Genomic DNA, 12,356 nt, shown 5'->3' with positions numbered 1-12,356 from the left:
GCCAATTATCTCGTTCTGTCCTCAGAGGTCAGAGGTTACATATTCCAGTCACTATGATGTATTTCCTCACTGAAGACTAAGTGAACATAGATAAACTCCTATGGAATTGTTAATAAGACAAATAATTTCTTGGCTGGAATATTAAGACTGATGAACACACAGCACATACATATACACACATATCCACATCCATCAACACACATCAATGCACATCCACACAAAGGTAGATAGATAGATAGATAGATAGATAGATAGATAGATAGATAGGTAACTGCACAAGACAGAAAGTGCACACAAAGGGAGAATGTTCCAGCCTAGGTTAAATAAAACTGCAAGAGAAATAGATAAGCAAAGAGTATCAGTAACAAACATAGAAAGAAAGGGACATTGGCATCACTCAGAATTATCAGACTCTTCCAAAGCCAGAAAGTGAAAATGAAAGAAATTACAGTGACGATAAAAGGCAGAGTCTAAACCTATCCAGAAGTACATGATGTGAAGTTCTGTGAAGGCCTTGGTTAAGATTAAGAATAATCACCACTGAACTATAAAAGTCAGATCCGCCATGGTGGATGATGGATTTGCAAAATAATGAGGCAATTTTTAGACTCTCCAAGAAGAAGAAAGCACCACTGGCCTTGGATTTCATAAACTTAAACTTTGTGCATATGAAAGAGAGAAGAAGCAGTGAGAAACCAAGACTGAGAAAGCCACTGTATGTACCAAAGTCCTGTGTTGGTGCTGTGCCTATGAGTGCTGAGTCTTCCCTGAGACATTTCCCCTGTACCAAATGATGCTCTATCATACTGTCAAGACAGGGCAGGTACGAGGATACAGAACTTTAATAACACTGCCCCATTGGCTGAACAAAGAAGTCAAAAGCTCTGGTGTGGAAAAATCAGGTGAAGATGAATTCTCTTCTGTAATTATAGTTAACTATAACAACATAATTACATGGTTGCTTTTAGCTTCTTGGAGACAGTGAAAAACACACAAAATACCTGAGGATAAATTATCCTCTGTGTTTTGACGTGTATCATTCAAAAGTATATATTCTATTCTTAACCTCTGCTCCCTGTAAATATGACTTTAGGGTTTACAAAATCAAATGAGGTCATATTGGATTGGGGACTCCTACATGCTTGGTGTTCTTTTAAGGAGAGAGAAAGAACTGAGACACATTGCAGAAGTTTGAATGGTGTAGGTTCAAGTCAAGGATTCCAAGGGTCATCATCGACCTGGAGAAGCTACATGAGACAAAGAATTTTCTCTAGAACAGTTGTATGGAAAGTGGTCCTGCTGTCATCTCAAGTTTGCATTTCTGGACTTTAAGTATGAGAGAACTGATTTGGTGTTTTGAGCCACTCAGTTTGTTACAGTAACCAAGGCAACCTAACCAAGGCCCTTTATACAGTGTGGCGTGGAAGTTAGTTGCTCCTGCATCCTTGATACACATGAGGCCCATTCAGGATGTGGAACTTGACTCATTACCTGCTTCCAAAAGAAATCCCACCATGTGTTTTCAGTTGCCAAATTTTTTGGTGTGTTTTAACAAATTTGAGAGTCATCAGAAGGTTGTCACACGTTTGATAACCTCTCCTCACTCATCTATCTTTCTCTCTTTAAAATAAAAAAGATTCATAATAGTCTTTGCATATCTGTAAAGGCTCTGTATTCTATCTTTCCCAATAGATATATAAAACTTCAGATGGCACTTAATGCTATTTATACTGTTTATATACTGATATATGATAAAACTTATGTTAGGTTTAGTAGAAAATTATTATAACTGACAATATAATAGGGTAATTTTAATAATGTGATTTGGGGCTATTGTTAAGTAAAATAAGGGTATTTTTTGTTAATGCAAGCAGGTGATACTGAGATAATGTGACAGTTGAAAGTGGGGAGGGCTACTAACTAGTAAGTGGGTATTATGTACAGTGCAGATGTTCTAGACAAGTAGAACCAAGTTCTAAGTGGGACAGCTTGAGGGTTTATCATGTTACTCAGATCATGAATAATTTCAAACTTACAAATTGTATAATTCTATAATTTTCCCTTGTAATTCCAGATCAGCTAACTACAGCTAGCTAAAATTATGGAAGGTGAAATATGAAAAAAGAAATATCAGTGCAAATTTGTATTGTTATATTAGCAAAATTGGAATGCTGTTAAACATGTTCTTGGTTGTTATGACACACCAGCTCATTTTGTGGGAGAGTCTGGTGATTTAATTTCGCTGTGATACTGCAACTTGACTGCTTAAGGAGAATAAAATGGTCCTGGGAGGTGAGATGATTATTGACAAATCATTTAGATCTTCTGTATTTTCCCACAGTGCCATTGGAAGATCAATTTCTCCTCTGTTTTCCCTTTATCATAAGGAGCCTGTAGCCCATCTCAAACTTTATCTCTTCTATGAACCTTTATTGATGCCCTGTCAAAGAGTTTTGCATACTTGAGTGATAGGCCTTTCAAGTGATAGGATATGAAGTGCTATATGAACAGATGAGCAATTTGAAAGGAAAAGGACCTAAGTAGAGAGTAACAGAACCAGGTGTATGAAAGTCTTCTTAACTGTTCATTTTTTTTTCAAATACTTGAAAATGATTTAATCATTTGCTGTGTTTCATCTAGGATATCACTCAGTGAACATGATTGATTTGACCTGATTCATACTAACTAGTTTTTAAACATGGGTAAGTCTATGGTGTGTTGAAAATGTAGCTTTTATGCTTGTACACGCATGAGATTTAAAAAGTCATGATCAGGTTTGTCTAACATGATCTAGAGGCTACATGTATTCCAAGAGACCAAGAATGAAGTATAACATGTTTGAAGATGACATTCTATCACAATATTGAAAGGCTGGATACCTCTTAACAATGCTAGTCTTCAACCTAGCTGACTGTTTTTTGTGATTGTATTATTCACACATGTCAAGATCAAAACATCAATAGCCATAACTCTATTCTCTAGCAGGTCATGCTTTTCTACTGCTTCAGTATTTTCCTCTCAGAGAAAACAAGTTTGAGAACTGGATCACTTGGCTCTTTCTCTTCTTGTTGCCTTCCAGTTCGAACTGCTTTCATCTCTTAAGGACCAGCATCCTCTTGGATCTGCACAACACACTCAAGCATAAGCATAATCTTCTTTGTGGCTTTGGCCTTCTTTCAAAAAGTTGGCTTTGCCTGCCCACTGCTTGCATTCATAGTGCCGATTTCCTTGGACATACAGGGACTCCTTGCCCTTATACTGAATCACTTTGTGAGGCTGATGCTTGCCACATTTCTTACAGAAAGTCTTTCAGGTTTTAGGTATGTTGGCCATCTTTGCAGTAGAAATATCTGCAATGAAAATGAGAGACATAGCGGCAGCTATCCCTGCCTCAACCGCAGGGACTGAGCAGGAAAGAGATGACAGGAGGACTTATTTCACATAACTGCTGGTTGCCTTTCCACTTGCACTCTCACACTGTGTCTCTACCTTAGACAAACCCAGTGAAATGATAAACAGGGCCCCTACCTTCCTCTGGAGGAACAAAACTGAAGCTGTCAGGAATGTGTGGAATACACAGACTCCTAGTAGAAGGTTTTTATAGATTGCATATTTATCATTGCTTCATTTTCCTGAGTGATTCCAACATGAGGCTTAAGAGGTGGAGCTGAAGACAGCATATAATGCATAACCCTAGCACCTAGGAGTCTGTGTAGAAAAGGGCGTGGGGTCCAGGTCAACATGTGCTACACAATGTGTGCAAGGCCAACATAGGCTTCATAATGAGACCTGTGGCAAGCAAGCAAGCAACCAACCAACCAACCAAGCAACCAATCAACCAAACAACCAAACAACCAGCCAAACAACCAAACAACCAAACAACCAAACAAACAACCAAATAAAAACACTCAAGGTTTTTATTGGCTTGAATATGAACTATCTCCCACTCACTTAGGTGTTTGAACCCTTGGCTCCCAGCTGGTGGCACTGTGTGGGCAGTTGTAAAACCTTTGGGACATGGAGCTAGCCAGCAGATGTAGGGTTATATGGATGTACCTTGAGGACTACCACCAGCTGCTTCCTGTCTGGCCTTCTGCTTCTTGAGATGCCAAGATATAACAAGCCCTACTATAAGCTCCTGCCACCACAGATGGAGCACTAGCCACTTTGCCATCCATCCAGGATGGACCATAGCCTATAAAATTGTGAGCCAAAAATAAATGTCTCTCCAGTTAAGTTGTATCTGTTTTGTTACAGCAGAGAGAGGTAGACCTGGTGCTGCACTGCACCAGCTGTGAATGTCAAAGATGTGCACCTTTGTGGGAGCTGCCTTTACCAGCACACAACCATGTATTTCTTTTAAATACTCTGTAAGCCCCGTGGGAACCTGACTTTCTGAGGCCGAACATAAAAGTTTTCCAAGGTCCTTTTTCTCTGACAGATCATGGAACTTGTGGGGCTCTAATGAAAGGCAGGCTGCTATCGCTGTCATGTCAAAGAACACTGTAGTCAGGAAAGGCGACATGATTTCATGGCTAATGATTCCCTCCCTAATATCAGTGTGGGCTGTAGTGAGGATAACCAAGTTGAGCTGTCTTAGATCAAATGATTCAATTAAGCCAGCTGTCCCTATTTGTCATGGCTCAACTCGCTTTCAAATTACCTTTCCAAAGTGCATGCGTGCCTTAGTATAGGACTTAACAGCTCAACTGTTTTGCAGAAAAGGGAGACTTAGGCATGATTAGAAAAGAGTCACCTTTTTATGTCTTATATTCTCACAGGCTTCTCAACAACTTGATTCTCCACATCGTGTGGTCCATTCTTGTGAGAGATCCCGTACTTGTTTGCTTGGCTTACCCTGCAGCCGTTGGGGAGGAGGGGAGGGTTTGCCCCAGAAGCACTGGAAGCATATGTTGACTAGAAATTGTTCATTCAGAAAATGAAGCATTGGTCAAGAGATTTCTAAATTGCTTAGCAAAGTAAGGCCAAGGTTAAGAGGTTTGTTTGTTTGTTTTTATTTTTTATTTTCTGACTAACTTTTAACCCCCACCATTGGCATTTGAGAAAAACATTTCTAGATCAGAGGGATAAGGCTCAGAGATGAGAAGTATTAACTACAAACTCTTGAGATCAAGGGACTCTGAAATGAGAGTGTTTATCAAATGCTATCAGATGTTAGTCACAAAAAGCAGCAAGCTCTAGGACATGTTTCTTGGCCTAACTGCATTGGGTCCAGATAGCAGTTGGTGTGTGTCTGCTGGACCAAAGCTCAAAGCAAAAATTTGGGAGAAAAGGATGTTGAATCTTCGATGTCTCCAGAAAAGGGAAGCAGGATGTGTAGAGGGCAGAAAGGGTTGGGAAGGAACACAGGCACAATGACGCTTACTTCTGGACAGACAAATAGTCAAAGAGGGCCTCGTGATAAAAATGGAAATTAAGTAGAGTTTTGACACCTAGCAACTTAAACAGACTTTTGTTGTGAGCCTATATCCTATTTACTGACCTCTCCTTTCTCCTACTCTCCAGCCACTTTAAATTACCGTTAGGACGTCTTGGATTTTTCTCTCATCCGAATCGAATTCCTGGAGCTTTGGGGCTCCATGTCAGAGCATAGTCAGTATATGCAAAGCCCTAGGTTCAACCTTAGCACAAAGGAAACAAGGGAAGGAGGGAGATATATAAAGAAACTTATAGTTTCTTTATGTGTTCAACAAGAGAAGCTGTTGTAAAAGACAGTACTGTAGACCTTCACTAGAAACGGTAAGAAAAGTTCACAACCTTAGTTTTTCTATGTGAGTAGTCCCATTGCCTTGGGGAGAAATGGCTGTTTTACTGTTAGGCACTAGTTAGATATCAACAGTCTTGCAGGAGATTAGGGATGATAAATAAATAGGTTTTATAGCTTGTAAAACTAAGAATTGGAACCAAGCCATAGGATCCCAATTCTTGGTCAGAGGAGGAATCAGACCCATGTCTGATCCCTGGCCCTAGGAGGCTATGGATACAGGCCTTCTTGAATAGCCAGAGATTATTAGTATATAATGGTCTAAATCTGGTTCCTAGAGCACTAATCTGTGCAGGATTACTGTGACAAGGACATACCATTGCCTTCCTAGAAGAGTCAGTTCGAATGGGCCTGACATTATGCAAATAAGAAACAGTCTCCTGGAAGTTCTCTGTTCTAGAGACTTTAGAAATAGTAAGCTTGCCTAAACCATAAACTGGCAGAATGATCTCTCTAGCCATTGTCCACTCCCATCCTCTGAGAGTGTGCTCTCCTTTGTACTCTGATCAATCCTGTCTGTCTGTCGTCACTCTGTTTCTTCTTTAACCCCTTTCCATGAAGAAGGTCTAGGGGTCCAAGGGAAACCAGAGGGAGGTCCTTGTAATGCCCTCAATAAAAGAATGAATCAAGCATCCCTCTTTGAAGGGTTATATAGAGCTCAGAGAAACAGAGCAAAGACCTTGACCCTTGCCCTGCTGGGTCTTGCAACTAGTGACAATGTAATCTTGGCCTTTTGTATTGATTATTTTTGTTTTGCTTTGAAGGAGTAGAGTACCATTACTATAAGAAAGAGAAAGGCAGTTGAAGGAACTTTAGAGAGAAATGCAGCAGAAGTAAAACAGGCAAATACCCAGAGCCTGATCTAAAGAGGAAAAAGTGAAGGGGGAAATTCCCTATCTGTCCCTTGAATGAAAATGCAAGGGAAGGGACTTGACTTTATAAGAGCCTAGAAACAGAGATAAGAAAAGAAGGCGATGCATTGCCACATACACCCTGCAGTGGTTACTTTGTTATCTTGATCCTTCAATTTCTTATGGGTAAATTGAAGAGAGGGCATCCAAATGAGCTAAGATCCTGCCAGCTTTGATCCCTTGGGAGACGGAGCCTCTCTACTAACATGCCTTTCCTCTATCCCACTTTTGCATTCATAGCTGAAATATGAGTGTTCAGGCTTTATCACTCATCCTCTGTTCTGTTTTGTCTTGGTCCACTGTTTCATCTTCACAACTTTGCTATCAATTTCTATGTTCTTTTAACTAGGGAAACACCTGCCTGAAGACATAATTAGCCTAATTCACCCCTGTTAGAATGAAGCTGTTCTGTATGACATATGAAATTCTAAAATATCTCTCAGTTGTGGGCTTCGGCCTCTTTAACAAGGCTCTGCCTCCTTCCTTGCTTTGCCCTGGCCTCCTTTGCAGCCTCATTGAACCCTGTATCTTCTGTCTCATGGGCCCAGCCTGGTGTCTCCTGTTGCAGCAGCAGCAGCTAGAGTACCTTCAGCTAGAGGAACACTTGGGACCTGCTTCCTTTTGGTTCTTGGTGACTAGATAAAGTTGCCATGGTGAAGAAAATGATGACCTATGACCTGATGTTGACAGAGGAAGGTTTGAATCAGGTGCCTGCTCTGCTGCTTTGACTCTAAGGAGGCTGGCCTCCTGGGGTTGGACCCTGCTTTACCCTGCCATTATTGGTGCTACTGTTTTCTAGAAAGAAGCAGGGCAGGGCCTTCTTCTACTCTACCTGTAGGGAAGGGATCTGCAAAAGACATGAAAGAAATGAACCATCTTATAAATTTTTGAATTGTATAACAAACTTTATATCTTAGCTTAACAATTAACCCTGTCACTCCATGTCTGTGTCTGTGTGTATAGGGGCACATGGCATGATTTTTACTTTAAATTAAAAAGCATGGCCCACGCCTCTGTCCACAGATGCCTATAGCCCCACTAGAGCCCTTCATGTATGATAGGATCATTCAGATCCCATGTTAACTACTGGAGACAGTGTTGTAGCCATTTTGTATCCTGAGTAGGTGGGTATATATGTCAAGCAATATTGTTCAGTTTCTTTGGGGGATTGAATATAGCCTTTGACCTCCTGGGAAGCCATTACGATTGCAATCCCATGAATCTAGGGACAGTGACCCTTATACCTTATCTCACAAAGTCATGGACTTTTTCTGTTATAGCTTTTTTTTTTTTAATCTGTGTTCATCTTGGCTTTTTAAAAATTAGATATTTTTTAATTTGCATATCAAATGTTATCACCTTTCCTCATTTCTCCTCCGAAAACCTCCTATCCCATCTCCCCTCCCCCTGCTCACCATACCCACTTCTGCTTCCCCGTCCTGGCATTCCCCTACACTGGGACATTGAGCCTTCACAGTACCAAGGGCTTCTCCTCCCACTGATGTCGACAAGGCCATTCTATGCTATATATGTGCCTGGAGCTATGAGTCCCTCCATGTTGCTGGTGGGTTTACAAGCTGGTACAAGCTCTCTGGAAATCAGTTTGGCAGTTCCTCAGAAAATTGGACATAGTACTACCTGAGGACTCAGCTATAACACTATTCTTGGGCATATACCCAGAGGATGCTCCAACATGTAATAAGGATACATACTAAACTATGTTCATAGCAGCCTTATTTATAATAGCCAGAAGCTCGAAAGAACCCAGATGTCCCTCAACAGAGGAATAGATACAGAAAATGAGGTACATTTACACAGTGGAATACTACTCAGCTATTAAAAACAATGAATTCTTGAAATTCTTAGGTAAATGGATGGAACTAGAAAATATCATCCTGAGTGAGGTAACCCAGTCACAAAAGAACACACATGATATGCACTCACTGATAAGTGGATATTAGCCCAAAAGCTCAGAATATCCAAGATAAAATTCAAAGACCATATGAAGCTCAAGAAGAAGGAAGACCAAAGTGTAGATAATTTGGTCTTTCTTAGAAGGGGGAACAAAATACACATGGGAGGAGATACAGAGACAAAGTGGTGCAGAGACTGAAGGAAAGGCTATCCAAAGACTGCCCCACCTGGAGATTCATCCCATATACAATTACCAAACCCAGACACTATTGTGGATGCCAACAAGGGCTTGCTGACAGGATCCTGGTATAGCTGACTCCTGAAAGGTTCTGTCAGTGCCTGACAAATACAGAAGTGGCTGCTCACAGCCAAACACTGGACTGAGCACAGGGTCCCCAATGGAGGGACTAGAGAAAGGACCCAAGGAACTGAAAGGGTTTGCAGCCCCATAGGAGAAACAACAGTATGAACTAACCAGTACCTCCCAGAGCTCCCAGGGATTAAACCACCAACCAAAGTGTACACATGGAGGGACCCGTGGCTGTTGTAGCTTTAAAGGCAGCTTGTTTCATTACCCATCTCCCTGTCTTGGGTTGTGAACCCCTGTAGGATCTTGGCTTTGGTCATTCTTGGACACTAGGGGCATCTGCCCGGTGTATCTGACAGCCAGTTTACTTTCCTTTGTAATTCATTGTCTGAATGACTGCATGAATGAACTCACTGTGCTCATCAAGGCTGGGAGAAGATATGGCTCATTAAGTGGCTCTGCTTTCTGGTGCCTGAAGAACTCAAAACAGCTTTGATTCAAAATGTTGGCAAAATAGACTGCCTCCACTATTTTGACTTTTTCAGAAATGAATTGATGAGGTAATACATTTTGAAGCAATGCCACAGAAATATATCGTGCTGTGCTTTTAAAACTGAAATGCGACAGGGACCTTGTGCTCTGGCTTATGTCCTGGTTAGAGTTATAAAGGGTTTGCTATCTGGTCTCATCCCAGAAACTACAGACTCAAAAGTGTATTTCTTTGAAGATGTCTTTCTCTTTCTTTATGGTTGGGGGGAAAACTGACATGTGACAACATCAAATTTGATATAAGGAAATAGGCAACCAAGCCAACCATTGGTATTGTGACCTTTTTTTTTTTTTAATGAATACTTGTTACTTCATTAATAAGATCAGGAATAGAGTTTTTGAGTCAACTAAACTACAGCACTCACACTTGTAGCCATGCCTAGTTGAAAAATCACCTGGATTTCCTAGATGGTCAAGCATTTTATTTGTGTAAAAGGCTTGCATTAATCATCCAGTGAACATGTGGCCTGATCTGTTCCAGGCCAAGCCTGGCTTTTTGTTTATGTAGTCATGCATTGTTAATGTGTTTGTTTCTCATTCTTGCATATTTAATTGCATATGTAAATAGAACTACACTTAAAAATCTTGCCTATGAGCAAAGATGGGAATGCAGTGTGTCTGGCTTGTTTTCCTGCCCCTCCCCCATGTCTATATGGTTTTTCAGTTTGATACTAGCTTCCTTGATTTCTGGCACACTTAAGAGCTGTCTTTAGTTCTTTAAACCCTTCTGGTAGCCATTATCATCATAAGAGATGACAGCCTCCATCTCTGAGTTACAGTGTGTGATATTTTGTTCTACCTTCACTGAATAAAACAAGTGAAATAATTTTATTTATAGCTCATCATTTAAACACATGACTACATCTTTTCTGTCAGGGCCAGATACTGAGTATTTTAGATATTGCAGATCACATGTTGTCTCTGTTGCATTCTCTACTTTTTTATTAGTATTTTAAAAAATTATTCAAAACCATAAAAATCATGTTTCCATTCATTTATAATTCTTGCCATACCAGAAACTCAAAATATGCAAAAACAAGCTTCTAAAGACCTAACAGAAAACAGTGTGTACATTAAAGGATGGTTGGCCTTCTGCATACACAGATTCAACCAATGTTGGATTGAAAGAATTCAGAAAGGAAAAAATTTTCCATTTGTACCAAACTTATATGGCCCCTTTTCCTATTTATTCCCAGAGAACAAGAGCTAATTACCTGGCATTCCCTTTATACTGTATGTTACAGGTAAGTTAGAGGCATACAAAGGTTTGCAGGTGGATACAGATTCTATGTAAACATTATGACATTTTATATCTGGAGCATGAGCGTTCAGTAGTAACTACATGTAAAAAAGTGACAGTGTTTGACATGATACAATTGGCAGATAGCCAACATTAGGGAATAACTAGAGTTATTTACTATTTCATATGAAAAACTGTACAAAGTTAAGGAGTTTTTTCTCTTAACAGTTTTTGCTATACTTGGCATTAGAAATACAATACTTAAATATTGTATTTTGTATTCATTGGACACATTGTCTAATGGACAATGTATATGTCAATAGACATGTTAATTCATTGGACAGATAGTTTGTATTTGAGGTAGTTTCTAATCATCTCCAATTTTGACTTTAGCTATATCTTAAAATTTTTTTTCTGGTTGTATAGATCGAATATGTAAACACATGGAAGCCTTGGATATTGACACCTATGAGTATCTGTTGATATTTAATAAATCATCCTATGGGCTTACAAAATAACTCAGCATGAAATATGCTCATTGTTGTAGCCTGGCAACCCAAGTTTAATTCTTGGAACCCATTTGAAGACAGAAAGAGAGAAGGAATTATAGAACTCTGACCTCTATTAACCTGCTATGGCATGATCATGGTTACATGTCCATACACATCATCCATACACACACACCACCACCACCACCACCAACAACAACAACAACACGTACAACAATAATAATAGTAATAATTTACAATATTTTTTAAACAAAATAAGCCATTTTAGATTAGGCAAATAACATGGGTAAGGTACTAGGTGTGGCATTTGATTTTGAGACACAGGGTTGCAGGAAGTTCTGTGTACATATGAGCCATTTGCTTATCTCCTTTTGTTTTCTCTGGCTGTCTCAAACAGTCTCTGGGCACTTAGCTCTGGTGGGTTCTCTGATACCATTTCCTTATTTTCTGAAGGGACCTTCAGTTCTTGTCCCTAAGTCTATAGAAATTGGTGATGTTAAGGTCAGTGCTCTTTCTGTGCATGTCTTTGTAACTCAATAGCAAACTACTCCAGGGCATACATATGGCCAAAGTGAAGACTTGAGAAATAAATAAGAACATATTGAAGGAAAGGGGGTCAGACACAATTATGTTGGACAGAATGGTTCTAGAAACAAGAATAGAGCAAGACTTTCCTTCTGGAACATAACACTTTTAAACTAGACCCATTAGTTAAAGTAGTTTTCAGGGATACAGAATTGGCAGCTTGCCCCACGTTGTCAACTTGTGAATCTTAGAAACATATTGGATTATTGTTGTCTGTCTTTGCTGAAGCATATGCCGCACTAGGTGTGGATAGTCCAAGAAGGTACAAAAACCTGTCTGGGCTCATGTTTGCAGTATTAGGGCCTCAGAGAATGTGATTCTTTGAATATCAAGTCGAACCAATTTATTCTTCTACACTGATTTTTCTCTTCTGCTTTCAAGTTCTTCATAGGAACATAGATAATATCTTGTGTATGCCTTAGTTTATTTGTCTGTACATATGAAAATATAGGTATCTGTGCTATGTATATCTCCATCTTTCTCTTCTCACTCTGTGATATATATGTATGTAGAAGACTAAGGACAGGGTATGGTTTCACCAGAAACAAAAGTTCTT

At 39.7% G+C, this 12,356-nt stretch overlaps 1 pseudogene; it reads right to left on the bottom strand.

Annotated features, from left to right (window-relative positions):
• Positions 1 to 3,004: 3,004 nt before the first annotated feature.
• On the bottom strand, positions 3,005 to 3,333 carry Gm30341 (annotated as a pseudogene).
• Positions 3,334 to 12,356: the final 9,023 nt, after the last annotated feature.

Source organism: Mus musculus, chromosome 3, assembly GCF_000001635.26.
Source record: "Mus musculus strain C57BL/6J chromosome 3, GRCm38.p6 C57BL/6J".
Classification (NCBI taxonomy): Eukaryota; Metazoa; Chordata; class Mammalia; order Rodentia; family Muridae; genus Mus; species Mus musculus.
Note: the sequence above shows the minus strand (reverse complement) of the source record. Positions and strands in the feature narration are given on the sequence as shown.